Source organism: Entelurus aequoreus, linkage group LG05, assembly GCF_033978785.1.
Source record: "Entelurus aequoreus isolate RoL-2023_Sb linkage group LG05, RoL_Eaeq_v1.1, whole genome shotgun sequence".
Taxonomy (NCBI): Eukaryota; Metazoa; Chordata; class Actinopteri; order Syngnathiformes; family Syngnathidae; genus Entelurus; species Entelurus aequoreus.
In genome coordinates this window covers 26,972,469-26,990,827 of record NC_084735.1, presented here as the reverse complement: position 1 = coordinate 26,990,827, position 18,359 = coordinate 26,972,469, and the positions used below count along the sequence as shown (strand labels likewise).

At 38.1% G+C, this 18,359-nt stretch overlaps 1 protein-coding gene across 1 annotated transcript in view; it reads left to right on the top strand.

Moving 5' to 3' along the window:
- efna3a (ephrin-A3a) overlaps positions 1-18,359 on the top strand; it is a 233,023-nt gene that overhangs the window by 173,253 nt on the left and 41,411 nt on the right. The gene's annotated exons all lie outside the window — the stretch shown is intronic.

Here is an 18,359-nt window from a genome sequence, read left to right as displayed (position 1 = left end):
TCTCTCGTTCTCTCTGTCTCTGCCCCTCCCTCACGAATGCTGCTGCGCACACAATTTGTTTTGTTTTTAACCCCTTCTTAACCCTGCACGTACATTGAAAATACACACAACCAAACTCAAAATGCCGGACATTTGAGGCATTTAAGAAACTCCGCCCTGACAGCTCCGCAAAAGAGGACATATCCGGTGAAAAGAGGACGTATGGTCAGTCTATCGTAGCCCGTTAGCTGCTAGCATGCCGTGTGTTGTGCCTCAGTGTGCGTTGTTTACACAACGTGCGTTACGCTACTTAATATGTCCGTGTGGAAAATCGTTCGGTACACCTCCGAACCGAACCGGAACCCCCGTACCGAAACGGTTCAATACAAATACACGTATGTTACACCCCTACGATATAGTCATTTTCTATATTGTACAGAGACAAACCCGCGATATATCGAGTATATTCGATACATCGCCCAGCCCTAACTTGAAGTATCTTTGACACACAAAAACGTGTGCGTCGTTTATTCCGTCAAAGAGAAGACTGAAGAACTCTTACATCCAGCCACTCAAAATGGCGGTCACAACAAACCCACACCTTTGGATAAATCTCCTGACTGTCGCCTAAAGGGACCGCACCAAATTTCTCACTCTTAACTGCATACATGAATGCTAAACCAGAACAACGTTGTTATGTGCACAATAGAACAGTGACAGTGAATAATGACAACAAAGCCAAGTTAACAGATGTGGCGAATTATGTTCCTTTAAGCAACCACTACAATGAATACTTCATATGTCTTTATTTATATTTTGTGAATAAACAATGTGATAATGGTCAACAGTCAACTCATTGGTGTTCATTTTCAATCTATCAAGATAAAAAAATTAAATCAAAATCAAATTACAGGATGTTATTTATGTAGATTGATCATTTTCCTCGACTGATGTACTAACATGTGGTTTATTTTGTACGTATGTAGCATCATCTACAAAGATACAAAGAATTGCTATTGCGACATCCAGTGGACACATTTAGAAAAGCAGTTTCTTTCATTCAAAAATTTCAGGTTCATTTTTATACTTAGCATACTCTTTCTGCGGGACCGGATAATACCTGTTCGCGGGCCGTACGTTTGACACCTCTGTCCTAGTCCAAACCTTTCTGAATACACAAAACTCATTTCTTTCAAAATAATATCGGATTATTTCAATGAAGTACTTCATTTACACCGAGTTGTGTACAGGGTAAATCTGCATTCTTCACCTCTTGGCCGACATGATCTTTAGCTACTCCAGAAAATTCCAAAATATTTCCATTGCTGCTTTTTTCCGATTTAGCTACTCAATTCTTACAACCCGGAAAAAACGTGTTGCTGGTTACTACTTTTTGTTTGATAAAAAGCAGTACAAAAAAGGGACATACGTCGAAAAATGTTGACCTGTCAGATCGGATGCCCTGAGATGCAAACATAAAGGACACTTTAAAGAAATGTTGTCTATTTCACAATCCGTACTTCTCTTTTCTGTGCATTCTAAATAGGGACGTAACGATAAACTGTATTCATGAAAAAGAGCGTTTTAAATTAAAATGCTCGTAAAACAGTGATTGATAACTGCACTTTGATCAACTCAAACTCATCTACTGGAGAAACAAGCTAGCAAGCTAATGACTGGCGAGCTTAAATGCTAACAGACATTAGCGTCTTTCCCCATTAAAAAAACGACATAACCTGATTTAAACCTGTAAAAAAACATTACTGTCTGTCCAACAAAGCTCCGTAATTGTGCACATAGCCAATATGTGAAATGTTCATATTGATATAGCCGTAGTTCTGGATAGTAGAAACTTGCTAGCATGAGGCGGCTAACATTGCAGGTAATGGGGATTTTACTATATCGCAGGCTAAAAAGCATTTGAAAAAAAGCCAACAACACTCCATTTACATGTATATTAACCAAGTTTAAGCTGGGATTCCGACACGTGACTTCTTCCCGGAAGTGAAAAGCAGTGGCGGTCGACCAAGCTAAGACGGGTTTTGTACAGCAACCATCTGAGTTCAAAAGAGGCTTAAATATTCCTGCAAAAAGCAAATTTTAGCCAAAAAAATCTAACTATGCAATGTAATACTCAGTGGCCTAGTGGTTAGAGCCCTGAGATCGGTAGGTTGTGAGTTCAAACCCCGGCCGAGTCATACCAAAGACCATAAATTGATTGATTGATTGATTGAGACTTTTATTAGTAGGTTGCACAGTGAAGTACATATTCCGTACAATTGACCACTAAATGGTAACACCCGAATAAGTTTTTCAACTTGTTTAAGTCGGGGTCCACTTAAATTGATTCATGATACAGATATATCTATCAGATATATACTATCATCATAATACAGTCATCACACAAGATAATCACATTGAATTATTTACATTATTTACAATCAGGGGTGTGGAGGGGGGGGTAGGATATGGACAGCAAGTAGTGGACATATAGAGAGAGAGAGAGAGAGAGAGAGAGAGAGAGAGAGAGAGAGAGAGAGAGAGAGAGAGAGAGAGAGAGAGAGAGAGAGAGAGAGAGAGAGAGAGAGAGAGAGAGAGAGAGAGAGAGAGAGAATGAGAGAGAGAGAGAGAGAGAGATCAGAAGGCATAAGAAAAAGTATCTGCATTTGATTGTTTACATTTGATTATTAGCAATCCGGGGAGGGTGTTAGTTTAGGGTTGTAGCTGCCTGGAGGTGAACTTTTATTGCGGTTTTGAAGGAGGATAGAGATGCCCTTTCTTTTATACCTGTTGGGAGCGCATTCCACATTGATGTGGCATAGAAAGAGAATGAGTTAAGACCTTTGTTAGTTCGGAATCTGGGTTTAAAGTGGTTAGTGAAGCTCCCCCTGGTGTTGTGGTTATGGCGTTCATTTACGTTAAGGAAGTAGTTTGACATGTACTTCGGTATCAGGGAGGTGTAGCGGATTTTATAGACTAGGCTCAGTGCAAGTTGTTTAACTCTGTCCTCCACCTTGAGCCAGCCCACTTTGGAGAAGTGGGTAGGAGTGAGGTGTGATCTGGGGTGGAGGTCTAGAAGTAATCTGACTAGCTTGTTCTGGGATGTTTGGAGTTTAGATTTGAGGGTTTTGGAGGTGCTAGGGTACCAGGAGGTGCATGCGTAATCGAAAAAGGGTTGAACGAGAGTTCCCGCCAGAATCCTCATGGTGCTTTTGTTGACCAGAGAGGAAATTCTGTAGAGAAATCTCGCTCGTTGGTTAACCTTTCTGATTACCTTGGTTGCCATTTTATCACAGGAAAGGTTAGCCTCTAGAATGGAACCTAGGTAGGTGACCTCATCTTTCCTGGTGATAACAATGTCACCCACTTTTATAGTGAAGTCACTGACTTTCTTAAGGTTGATGTGGGACCCAAACAGGATGGATTCCGTTTTACCCAAGTGTATGGATAGCTTGTTGTAAAATGGGACCCATTACCTCCCTGCTTGGCACTCAGCATCAAGGGTTGGAATTTGGGGTTAAATCACCAAAAATGATTCCGCGGGCATGGCACCGCTGCTGCCCACTGCTCCCCTCACCTCCCAGGGGGTGAACAAGGGGATGGGTCAAATGCAGAGGACAAATTTCACCACACCTAGTGTGTGTGTGACAATCATTGGTACTTTACCTTTAACTTAACATCCCTGTGATATCAAGTATTTCATGTTGGTCGCGTTCCCAGACATATCGAACTATTGTGCTCCAGATGTCATTCTACACGACAGAACAGATGGGACATTAGAAAAGAATGGAGGTGTACAACTTCTTTGTGTGTGGCTGGGTCAAGGAAACTGGTATCAAGACTCTCCGGGATAAATCATGCATCGTTTTTGCTCGGGTAAGGTTGCATTTCATGATTTAACTTCGCATCTCAATAAAGTTGAGTTAAAGTACCACTGATAGTCACACACACACTCGGTGTGGTGAAATTACCCTCTGCATTTGACCCATCCCTTTGTTCCACCCCCTGGGAGGTGAGGGGAGCAGTGAGCAGCAGCGGTGGCCGCGCCCGGGAATAATTTTTGGTGATTTAACCCCCAATTCCAACCCTTGATGCTGAGTGCCAAGCAGGGAGGTAATGGGTCCCATTTTTGTAGTCTTTGGTATGACTCGGCCGGGGTTCTAACTCACGACCTACCGATCTCAGGGCGGACACTCTAACCACAATAAGCCATGTTTGTTGCTGTTTCACGAGCCGTTTACGAGTAGCGTGTTTTCCCCCGTCTTTAACCAAATATAACTATAGATGTCAACATTGTGTATGTGCTGAAAGCTACATTTATGATTGTTGCCTTTGGTAAAAGTTTAAACTCTTTTAGGTTTGGCTCACATTTGCTTTCTTTTTTTTAGCCTTGGTGATTTTCTTTCCCACTTATATGGGAAAGAATAAACTTTAAAAGTCTTTCAAACAAACCTTTAATGAAGTGATCACTGCATACTCAGGCATTTTTCGAGTCTGCTCCCTTCTACTGGAGTGTGAGCTGCATGCTTTTCTCGTCATTGTTTCTACAAATGTTGCACTTTTCCGCTTTTTTTGATTACCTCTCGAGGAACTCTGAAGAAACGTTTATCCTTTCCTATGATTTGAACTAGAGATGTCCGATAATATCGGACTGCCGATATTATCGGCCGAATAATGCTTTAAAATGTAATATCGGAAATGATCGGTATCGGTTTCAAAATTATCGGTATCGGTTTCAAAATGTAAAATTCATGACTTTTTAAAACGCCGTTGTGTACACGGACGTAGGGGGAAGTACAGAGCGCCAATACACCTTAAAGGCCAAATCACATAATATCGACGGCTTTTCACACACACAAGTGAATGCCACGCATACTTGGTCAACAACCATACAGGTCACACTGAGGGTGACCGTATAAACAACTTTAACACTGTTACAAATATGCGCCACACTGTGAACCCACACCAAACAAGATTGACAAACACATTTCGGGAGAACATCCGCAGCGTAACACAAATAAACACAACAGAACAAATACCCAGAACCCCTTGCAGCACTAACTCTTCAAGGGACGCTACAATATACACCCCCGCTGCCCAACAACACAAGCAAAGAAAACTTCTTCTTTGAGTAAAGCTAAATGGTGCCTAGTACCCATTGAAAACAGAGCTAGCTTGACCACCACCAGTATTTATTGGGCGTGACGTCAGTAGCATCCCAGCTATAGCATCATTTTTGTAGGAGCTAAACACCAAGGAACTACTTTTCTCCGTAATGACACAGTGCCTTGCTCACAGTGCTTCCCCAGTGCTGCCCTCAGTCTCCTCTTGGATAAAAGGTGTCTCTTTACCGAGTAGCGGCTTTTGTTGGCATGTCACTTTTGCCACGCTAATTGGACTGAAACAAGGGCGTTGATGCAAAAGTCCGTCTTGAAATGGAATCCCATAATAATAAACGTGTTTTGCAGGAGTGCTGAGTCATGAAAGGATTGAAGTGTATGTGCAGGAAGTGGAGGTGCTCAAGTGCACTTGACTGTAATGTCAGTGTTTCCCACACATTCATTTATTTGTGGCGGCCCGCCACGACAGAATTAAGGCCGCCACACAAAATATAAAAAAAATATAAAAATTATTTATTTTATTTTATTTTATTTTTTATTTATTTTTTGTCCTGTCCAGCTTCTCAGGCAAATCATATAGTTGATGTAGATGCCCATATCGGCTGTTCAGATTTACTTTACAAAAGAGAAGTGTAGGATCAAGATTTTTGGAGCTCTTTGTTCAGTGGATCAGATGTTTGATGAAGCTTTGTGTCTATCTACCACCACTACTGTTTTCTGTTTATTTGTTACTGACTGTGGCAGGACACCTCTGCCTCTGTTTCACTTTATGTTGCTGGTAAATAATATGGTTGTAGTAGTAGGCTAAAGTTAAATTATTTAGTATGCACTAATTAAAGGGGCAGAGCTTTAAGAGACATTTTAGCTTTTATATTTTTATAAGATATATTTTTTGTAAGAACTACAATTAATAAATATATTTCAGTGAATAACTTATTGTTCAAATCTGTATATGAATATGTACATAAAGTGTTGTAATTATATTGTAAAATGGATGGATGGACGTTTAAAACAAAACTGTTATTATTCATTTGTAAGTACACATTTTTTTAGCCTTTTTAGAGAAAATCATATCATTGTAGTAAATTATGCAAATTACTCGATGATGTCATGGTGACCACGCCCAAAGCCACGCCCCCACCGCCACAGGTATCTTGGCAGTTTATGGGAAACACTGAATGTCCCCTTTATTTCCCATCCAGCTGTCGTTTATTTCCTCTCATTAGAAGGCGCAATGAAGCTGTTGTGTTGTTCTGTAGCGAGCTTGTCAACAACAACAACAACAACAACAGGCTGCTGCCTTTTGAAACGTCTTGTTCACCTCTTTGGACACCCCAAGGCACAATTTAGGCTGAACGTCAGACGATAGAAAACATATTTCTGGTCTTGGACATTTCATAACTCTTTTCATTACAGCAGCGTTGCTGATAAAATTGGACAAACAGCGGAGGACTTTTTTTAATTTTTTATTTTATTTCAATGTAACCCTTAAAAGTCTGAGGTAGGATGAGGTCGTTCTACGTGTTGTGTGTTTACATTTATATTTCATGTGTTTATATTTTTTGTTCCCTTCTTTTTTTATTCAACCTCACATATGTGACTCTGCTTATTGTTTCATTTTGACACACTCGACCTAAAAATCACCCAAAAAGCTAGAATCAAAGTACTTGGAAACAAAGATACATGAGTAAAGATGTGCTTCTTTGCATCAGTTGGCCCCTTAATGGCAATGTTGGCTTACTTACTTCCCCCTCTCCCTGCGGCCAAACGTCTGCTCATGTTCTGCTTGACGGCAGGCTTTTTTTTTCTTTTCCACCAATAAGAAGGTGGAGTCATGTTTCATTTCCTGCATACGTTTGCTTTTAAAAGTATATTTTCGCCATTCAAAGAATCGGTGTTCAGTTTGAAGTAAGCAAGACAAGACAGTTTATTTGTAGAGCACAATTCGTAAACAAGACAATTCAAAGTGAAAAATAATATAAAATAATCGTAATTTTCTAAATTAAAATCATCATAAAAAACAATCATAATTCAAAATATAATCAAAGAGTGTAAATAAAATACTTGTCATATGCACAATAACATAAGTATATTTAGCACTTTTGTATCGAGTTAAAAGGAATCATTTGTTTGTCTGCGTTACTATTATTTTTGTATTATTATTATTATTATTATTTATGTTTTAGCAAAAGTAGTAGTATATTATCATTTACATTACCATTAGTGGTAGTAGTCATATTTGTTTTTTGTAAATAATAATTGTTATTGTTATTACTACTATTATCTTTGTCTTATTAATGTTATTATATGTATTTGTATTATTATTTATGTTAATATTTATATAATTTGTATTACTGTATTGTAATCATTACACTTAGTATTATTTACTGTTGTTTTATTTGTATTATTATTACAACCAGTATTACTATTATTATGATTATTATTATAATTGTTATTATTACTATTGTATTGTGCGCACTGTAAGACAGTGTAAAAAAAAAAACCACAAAATTTATTAAAAATTATCCATTAAACATCCATTTAAATAAATCCATAAAAAATAGTTGTGCTGTTCGATTCAGTAGGGAAATATTTTTGGAAAAAAATGTTGTATTATTTTTGTGCCACATTTAGAAAGTGGGATGACCTGCTGACAGTTTTGTAGGTACCCCTGGCCATTGCATGAGATAAAATACATTATGTCAAGGGTGTCAAACTCATTTTAGATTAGGGGCCACATGGAGAAAATTCTACTCCCAAGTGGGCCGGACTGGTAAAATCACGGCACGATAACGTAAAAATAAGACAACTTCGTATCGTTTTCTTTGTTTAAAAATAGAACATTCTGAAATTGTACGAATCATAATGTTGTTGTTTTGTTTTCTTTACAATAACTTGTTGCGGTTAATAGTGTATATACTTTATTTGTCGTTATTTATATTTTCTGAATAAATTATGTGATAATGTTCATCAGGGTCCTTCGATTAGGTGGCGACTTGTTCAGGGTGTACCCCGCCTTCCGCCCGATTGTAGCTGAGATAGGCTCCAGCGCCCCCCGCGACTCCGAAGGGAATAAGCGGTAGAAAATGGATGGATGGATGGATGGATGGATGGATGTTCATCAGTCAACTCAATGGTGTTCATTTTCAATCTTTTAACATAAAAAATGATATCAAAATCAAATTACTGTATGTTATTTATGTAGTTTGATAGTTTTCCTCGACTGACGTACTAACATCCTGTGGTTTATTTTGTACATATGTAGCATCATCTACAAAGATACAAAGAATTTTCTTTCATTTAAAAATGTCAGGTTAATTTTCATACTTAGCAAACTCATTCCGCGGGCCGGATAAAACCTGTTCGCGGGCCTGATCCGGCCCTCGGGCCATACGTTTGATACCTCCGCCTTATGTTGAATATTTGTGTTGTTTTTGGTTTTGTAGCTGTACTACATCAACACAGTACCTTAAAAATAGATATTTTTGTCAACTTATTTGGCCCCTTTAAATGGGACAAAAGTACAACTAGAAAAACATATATTTTTTTAATTGTTAGCTTCATTTTAAAGTAAAGGCGAATTTCATAGATTTATAAAGAAAATATGTTTTTTAAATACCGTATTTTTCGGATTATAAATCGCTCCGGAGGATAAGTCGAACCGGCCGAAAATGCATAATAAAAAAAGGAAAAAAACATATATAAGTCGCACTAGAGTATAAGTCGCATTTTTTGGGGAAATTTATTTGATCAAATTCAACACCAAGAATAGACATTTGAAAGGCAATTTAAAATAAATAAAGAATAGTGAACAACAGGCTGAATAAGTGTACGTTATATGACGCATAAATAACCAACTGAGAACGTGCCTGGTATGTTAACGTAACATATTATGGTAAGAGTCATTCAATTAACTATAACATATAGAACATGCTATACGTTTACCAAACAATCTGTAGTAGCAGATAGCATCTTTTTTTTCACAATGCACTTCTGCCATGACCCGCCCCCGCCAAATTTTTATTGGTTGACGTGTGTGTGTGACGATTGCCGATATACGCCTAGTCCAGGGGTGTCAAACTCAAATACAGAGTGGGCCAAAATTTCAAACTGAACAAAGCCGCGGGCCAAGGTTGAACAAATTAACCTTTTAATAGGGACCCAAACAAGTTGTGCATTGAATATTGAACAAGCAAGGCTTATATAACTTTATAGTGACATGCAAAATCGAGTTTCCAAATAATAATAATAATAATTAAAAAATATCAATGGCATATCAAATACAATTTAAATAAATGCCTCTTTTCTATTTGCAGCCTTCTGAGGTAAAAATCAACATAAACTTTTTCCACAGGCTAATAAATTTGAAAATAAAATAACAATGAATAAACCAACCATTCAGGACTTTAAACTGCTCAGTTTGCAACACACTGATCTAATCTAAAGTGCCAAAGCCAGATACCTACCATCTTTTCTTGGATGCTAGTTCATTAATGTCGGGGCTCAGGCTTTGAGCTGAGGCAACCTTCATTATCGAACGAAGGTGTTCATCAGTTATTATATCTCGTAGTCCACCCGGACCACAATCTTGGGGGCGTGCCTTAAAGGCACTGCCTTTAGCGTCCTCTATGAGCTGTCGTCACGTCCGCTTTTCATCCATTCTACCAACTTGCCGGCCCAGTCACAACATATGTGCGGCTTCTGTACGCACACACATGTGAATGCCACACATACTTGATCAACAGCCATACAGTTATACTGAGGGTGGCCGTATAAACAATTGTTAGAAATATACGCCACACTGTGAATCCACACCAAACAAGAATGACACAAACACATTTCGGGAGAACATCCGCACCGTAACACAACATAAACACAACAGAACAAATACCCAGAACCCTTTGCAGTACTAACTCTTCCGGGACGCTACAAAATACACCCCCGCTACCACGAATTTTTTTATATTTTACGGTAATGTGTTAATAATTTCACACATAAATCGCTCCAGAGTATAAGTCGCACCACCGGCCAAACTATGAAAAAAAATGGGATTTATAATCCGAAAAATACGGTAAACATTTCCCAATATGTGGAGGTAACAACTTCTATATACAGTACGTGTACTTATTAATTCAATTCAAAAGTCCCAACCCTTGCCGTTATTAGACAGTGCTGCCGTACCTAATGTTGTGGCCTGTTACTGTTCCACATTACCAGTCTGGCTATCATTTATTCATACCAGCAATATGCTCCAAAAGGTTGTTTTCATGCTATGCTCACTACAGTAGTACGGTATGTACTCCACTCACACTTCCTGTCCTTCCCCCTCCGTATCCGCCTTCCCTTGGTAGTCACACTCGTCGGTTGCAGCCCTTCCTAACGAGCCACACACACTCCAGTAGGAAGATTCTGATGAGGCAGCAAGACTAGAGCGGTAGTTGCGGCGGGGAAAGGGAGAGTGGGACTAAGCCTCGGGATAGAAGATGAGCGAATGAGAGCCATCAGTCTTTTTGCAACACATATACATGTATATATACGTTAGTCTCTGGAGGGCCTCTCTTTTCCATCCAGGCTTCTTAGCTCTTTGTTGTCATCATTCAACGCATCGTCCGTCCTCACAATGGTCTCCCCTAAGTTATTAAATCTCCCCCATCTCTGTTCTGGCTGCTCTGCGTCGTTAAGTGGACTGCTTATATAATGGCGTGCACCTGCAGGGAACAACCAGCTTGTTCTCCTCCATCCTTTTGTTTTCTGCACCACCTTGACTTACACCTCTTTTTTATTTACTACGTATTCTTTCCTACTACAACCACTCAGCTCACACATAATCTTGCTGGCCAACTCTTTATGCACTCAATGGAAGTCCGAGTCAGTCTACAATAGTGTTGTCCCGATACCAATATTTTGGTACCGGTACCAAAATGTATTTTGATACTTTTCGATACTTTTCTAAATAAAGGGGACCACAAAAAATGGCATTATTGGCTTTATTTTAACAAAAAAATCTCACGATACATTAAACATATGTTTCTTGTTGCAACTGTGTCCTTAAATAAAATAGTGAACATACTAAACAACTTGTCTTTTAGTAGTAAGTAAGCAAACAAAGGTTCCTGGGTATCAATCCGATACCAAGTCGTTACAGGATCATACATTGGTCATATTCAAAGTCCTCATGAGTTTACAAACCCCGTTTCCATATGAGTTTGGAAATTGTGTTAGATGTAAATATAAACGGAATACAATGATTTGCAAATCCTTTTCAACCCATATTCAATTGAATGCACTACAAAGACAAGATATTTGATGTTCAAACTCATAAACTTTATTTTTTTTTTGCAAATAATAATTAACTTAGAATTTCATGGCTGCAACACGTGCCAAAGTAGTTGGGAAAGGGCATGTTCACCACTGTGTTACATGGCCTTTCCTTTTAACAACACTCAGTAAACGTTTGGGAACTGAGGAGACACATTTTTTAAGCTTCTCAGGTGGAATTCTTTCCCATTCTTGCTTGATGTACAGCTTAAGTTGTTCAACAGTCCGGGGGTCTCCGTTGTGGTATTTTAGGCTTCATAATGCACCACACAATGGGAGACATGTCTGTATTACAGGCAGGCCAGTCTAGTACCCGCACTCTTTTACTATGAAGCCACGTTGATGTAACACGTGGCTTGGCATTGTCTTGCTGAAATAAGCAGGGGCGTCCATGGTAACGTTGCTTGGATGGAAACATATGTTGCTTCAAAACCTGTATGTACCTTTCAGCATTAATGGCACCTTCACAGATGTGTAAGTTACCCATGTCTTGGGCACTAATACACCCCCATACCATCACAGATGCTGGCTTTTCAACTTTGCGCCTATAACAATACAGATGGTTCTGTTCCTCTTTGGTCTGGAGGACACGACGTCCACAGTTTCCAAAAACAATTTGAAATGTGGACTCGTCAGACCACAGAACACTTTTCCACTTTGTATCAGTCCATCTTAGATGAGCTCAGGCCCAGCGAAGCCGACGGCGTTTCTGGGTGTTGTTGATAAACGGTTTTCGCCTTGCATAGGAGAGTTTTAACTTGCACTTACAGATGTAGCGACCAACTGTAGTTACTGACAGTGGGTTTCTGAAGTGTTCCTGAGCCCATGTGGTGATATCCTTTACACACTGATGTCGCTTGTTGATGCAGAACAGCCTGAGGGATCGAAGGTCACGGGCTTAGCTGCTTACGTGCAGTGATTTCTCCAGATTCTCTGAACCCTTTGATGATATTATGGACCGTAGATGGTGAAATCCCTAAATTCCTTGCAATAGCTGGTTGAGAAAAGTTTTTCTTAAACTGTTCAACAATTTGCTCACGTATTTGTTGACAAAGTGGTGACCCTCGCCCCATCCTTGTTTGTGAATGACTGAGCATTTCATGGAATCTACTTTTATACCCAATCATGGCACCCACCTGTTCCCAATTTGCCTGTTCACCTGTGGGATGTTCCAAATAAGTGTTTGATGAGCATTCCTCAACTTTATCAGTATTCATTGCCACATTTCCCAACTTCTTTGTCACATGTTGCTGGCATCAAATTCTAAAGTTAATGATTATTTGCAAAAAAAAAATGTTTTATCAGTTTGAACATCAAATATGTTGTCTTTGTAGCATATTCAATTGAATATGGGTTGAAAATGATTTGTAAATCATTGTATTCCGTTTATATTTACATCTAACACAATTTCCCAACTCATATGGAAACGGGGTTTGTATAAACATAATATGAATTTTTTTTTAAACTAAAGAAGATTTTCTAATGCAAAAAATATGTAGTCATAGTAGTATCGACTAGATACGCTCTTGTACTTGGTATCATTACAGTGGATGTCAGGTGTAGATGCACCAATGGCGTTTGTTTACATTGTGACGCCGGTGAGCTACGGTGTGTAGTGAAGCATGTTTAGCTATTCCTCGTCCTGCAGGGATGATACTTGTAAGAAACATACTTTATTTGTTGCCATGGAGACAGGGATTAGTGATTTGGAACACTGCAGACTGCGGATGGACTTTAGCCGCTAGCTAGCTAGTCATGTCTTGAAGCACCTCTTCCTGAGGGCGTTTCAGTGTTATAGCTTCACCTTTTTCGTTAGTTTTCAAGCCAAAATGCGTCCATTCTCCCTTTTCTGTCTACACACTGTGTCTGCTTGTAACTACTCCGTGATTGTGCGCTGCCGAACATGCTCCTCTGCTCGTAAACCAGCAATGACACGACGTGACGACGACGGAGGGGCGGGGGTTGGGGGACCGGTACTTTTTAGAAGTGGTATAGTACAGACTATGATTAATTGGTATCGCGGTACTATACTAATACCGGTATAGCGTACAACCCTAGTCTGCAAATAATTAGCCTTGTAATATTTCAAATATCGTGTCCTGTTTTGGTGTACAATGTATTTTCTGCAATTGGCATCATGCACTCTGATAAGAGTGAGCAAGTTCGTGTCAGTAGTAAACCTCAGACATTGCCATTCAACAACAGGCCTAACGTAATACAAATTATAACTTGATTCAAGATGGCAATATTACATTTTTTTTTGTCTAAAATAGTTTGAATGTTAGGTAGAATGCTAGCTGCTGGTTCACGCAGAATGATGTTAGTATTACACAAACAGGAGTGCACCGTGTTTCATTTTGCTGCAGGGGACGCTTCTATTGTTGACTTAAAATTGCGAAAAGAGGGACTACACTCCTGTAACGAAATTGGAAAACATAGTATTTTTGTCCGTAAGTTAATTAGCAGGTGGTGTAAAATGCTACAAATAGACAGGAGAGACTGTACGATTTGCATTCTTCCACAGAGGGGCGCTTGCTTTGTGACTCAAAATCGCATAAAGAGAGACTACCGTATTTTCCGGACTATAAGATGCATTGAAAATCATTTTTTTCCCCTCAAAACTCGACAGTTCGCCTTATAACCCATTGCGCCTAATGTACGGAATCATTCCGGTGTTGCTTACCGACCTCGAAGTAATTTTATTTGGTACATGGTGTAATGATAAGTGTGACCAGTAGATGGCAGTCAAACATAAGAGATACGTGTAGACTGCGATATGACTCAAGTAAACAACACCAACATTTTGAATGTTACATTGAAAATAAAGAACATTACACGGCGCTCAAAAATCTATCAAAATGTTTTAATACGACTTTGGTAAGCTATGAAGCCGCACCGATTGATGGATTTTTGGCGCATTAAACAGGAGTATTATTATGGTGTGTGTATAAGGTAAGACATATTATCTGGCGTTTTGTTTCGTAATATTATGCAAAAGCAACTTTTCTTACCTTCTGGTACCTGCTGATCTGTATTTGGCATCTGCATGCATCCGGAAAAATTGCGCGCGTCCGCCTTTGTAGTCCGTGGCGACACCGTAGTTGATAATCTTCTTCTTTTTCTCTATCTTCTTGTTATGTGACATTCATCCTCCGCTGTTGCCATTTCTAATATAAAGTAGTGTAAAGTTCTTACTTATATCTGTCAGTAAACTCGCCATGAAAACGCTAAAACATACCGGTGTAGTGAGTTTACATTATTCACCCAAGGAACTTTAGTTATTAGAGTTCCAGTTGGACATTTTTTCACGGGACACATTTCCGGTGTTGTTGTTTCCGGAAGACGAGATGCTGCTCCGTTATTGATTGAAGTAAAGTCTGAATGTCATTAAAACAGTTAGCTCCACCTTTTGACACTTCTTCCACTCCCGTCCTTGCACGCTACACCGCTACAACAAAGATGACGGGGAGAAGACGCTGTCGAAGGTGAGCCACGTAAATAAGACCGCCCACAAAACGGCGCATCCTGAAGTGACTGTCAGAAAGCAGCTTGAAGATGATCTGTAAAACATCATCTATGCAACATTTTGACCAAAGAACCACCATTACATGTTATGTAGACCACAAGCAAGTCTTTACCATTTAGAAAAAAAAAATTATATATATATGACTCCTTTAATGTGCCCTATAATCCGAAAATATATATGAAAAAAGATTTTAAAAAATAGACCATTCATAGGCAGTGCGCCTTATAATCCGGTGCGCCTTATGGTCCGGAAAATATGGTACATTTTTGTGACAAAATTAGAAAAAACATTGTATTTTTGTTTACCTAAATTTTAATTAGCAAATAATGTAAAACGCTAGAATTAAACATACCAGACTGTATAGAATTTGCATACGGGCAAAGAGGGGTGCTTCTATTTTGACAGAAACAACGTTTCTGTAACAAAATTCTGAAAAAAACACATTGTATTTTGTTTTTTACGTATGTAAGTTAGCAGGTAACGAAAAAATGTTGGAATTAGACATACCAGACTGTACTATTTGCATTCTGGCATTCTATTGTGACTCAAAATTGCAAAAAGAGAGACTACATCCTTGTGACAAAATTAGAAAAATCATTGTATTTTTGCTTTCCCGTATGTTAGTTAGCAAATAAGGTAAAATGCTGAAATTGGACAAACCCGACCGCACCAAAACCCAAAATCAGTGAAGTTGTCACGTTGTGTAATTCGTAAATAAAAACAGAATACAATGATTTGCAAATCTTTTTCAACCTATATTCAATTGAATAGACTGCAAAGACAATATATTTAATGCTCGAACTGAGAAACCTTTTTTTTTTTTCAAATAATCATTAACTTATAATTTAATGGCAGCAACACATTGCAAAAAAGTTGGCACAGGGTCACTTTTACCACTGTGTTACATGGCCTTTCCTTTTAACAACACTCAGTAAACGTTTGGGAACTGAGGAGAAAATGTTTTGAAGCTTTCCAGGTGGAATTTTTCCCATTCTTGCTTGATGTATAGCTTAAGTTGTTCAACAGTATTGTATTACGTACTACGTTGTGGTATTTTAGGCTTCATATTGCGCCACACATTTCCATCTGGAGACAGAGCTGGACTACAGGCAGGCCAGTCTAGTACCCGCACTCGCTTACTATGAAGCTACGCTGTTGTAACACGTGCGTAAAATGCTGAAAGTAGACATACCAGATGAAATCATTTCATTGCTCAAAATCACAAAAAGAAAGACTAAATTCCTGTAACAAAATTCGAAAAACATCAGTCTGTTGTTTTTTTTGGGGTTTTTTCCCGCATGTTAGTTAGCAGGTAACGTAAAATGCTAGTATTATATATACCAGACTGTACTGTTTGCGTTCTGACACAGGTGGGCGCTTTCATTGTGACTCAAAATCACGACAAGAGCGACTACATACCTGTAACAAAACTAGAAAAAAAACATAGTATTTTTGTTTTACCGCATCTTAGTTAGCAGGTAATGTAAAATGCTGAAAGTAGACATACCAGACAAAATCATTTCAAAATCACAAAAAGAGAGACTAAAATCCTGTAACAAAATTCGAAAAACATCAGTTTGTTGTTTTTTTTTGGTTTGTTTTCCCGTATATTAGTCATCAGGTAACATAGTATGCTAGAATTAGACATAGCAGACTGTACCATTCACATTCTTGCAAAGAGAGTGCTTCCATTGTGACGCATCATTGCAAAAAGAGAGACTACATTTCTGTAACAAGATTACGTTTGTTTTTTTCTATGTTCGTTAGCGGGAAATGTACAAGCTGTCATTCTCTACTTTAGTCCACCAATGACCCAACAGCGCCTCTGCTGGATGCCGTCAAGTACTACACTGTTCACTGCCTGGTCTCACAATCCGCCATTGTTTGTCAACGAGTGTCCCTCACATACACAGACCACTAACTACACACACTTTGTGTACCCACTTTCATTTAACTTCTATCCGCCTCTCTAAATATGGCCTCCCTTTGACTCAACTACACATCTGAAAAGCTGACGAGACGAGGAGAACGAGCGCGGGGTTAAAGCGACCCGATATTCATCTCATCTTCTGTGTGATGATAATAAGCAGCGAGTGGAAGATGGCTTGTTGTTACGCTCCGGTGGCAAAGATGACGGATCAAGGTGTGAAATTCCTCGTGCTCATTTTCTAATTAAATACTGCTCTCTCTCCTGAGGATTGAACTAATAACACGGCCATGTTTGTGGAACTGAACAGGTGTGTGTGTGTGAGTGTGCGTGTAGATGGCAGGCAGCAATGGCTTCCTCCTTTTGTGCAAGGAAAGGGAGAGGGTGTGTAGCCAATGCAGCACAATAGCACCATCTACTGAAGCAGCTGCGTCATTACAGCTGCGCCCATGCCTGAAGGAATGACTCATCAGCTGACTTTACATCAATAGGAATATGCACTCATTTCATTCAGCATATTGATCCATTTATCTCAAGACAATATGGTAAATAAGAGTCGTGTCATGTTAATATTTAACGTGCACTTTAATACACCTTGCTGGTGTAAAAGTAAAGAACACTTAATAACTTGAGAAGGAGCCCTGCAGCCAAAATTAATATAACATTTATAAGCGTTAACTGAAGACATTTCGCACCCATTTTTTAAGATTTAAAATGACTGCCTTTATTCTTTTTTTTTTCCATTATTATTATCTTATTTTTACCAATATTGGTTTGTATTGGTTAATACTTGTTTGTGGTTTTATTTTTATTTGTTGTGTGTTTAACTGTTCTTAGTATTTAAAGCCTAATTATTAAGTTTACAATTTTTACACCTTTTAATCACATTTTCAATGATTAATACCTAATCATTATATTAATAAATGTTTTTAATTATTTTTATTATTTAATTACTCATATTATTGTAGTGACTGTGGTTGTATTTAATTTTGTAATTTTACTGCCTTCATTTTATAGTCATGTCATTTTCACAATATTTAATGCAAACAATTTATTTAATTATACATTCTTCACTGTATTGTTGATTCTATTATGACACTTTTGAAATTATTTATTATATTATTATTTGGCTTATTGTGACGCTTTCTATGTTGTATTTTTATTTTATTTATATTTTATTTTATTTGTAATTTTCCTGAGGGAACTCTCCTGAAGGAATCAATAAAGTACTATCTATCTATATATCTGTTTTATTTATATATATATATATATATATATATATATATATATATATATATATATATATATATATATATATATATATATATATATATATATATATATATATATATATATATGTAGCTTATTATGACGCTTTTTGTGTTGTCTTTTTATTTTTAAATGTATATTTTATTTCATAAATTAAAAAATAAAAATACAACCTAAAAAGTGTCATAATAAGCCAAATATATATATATAGATATATATA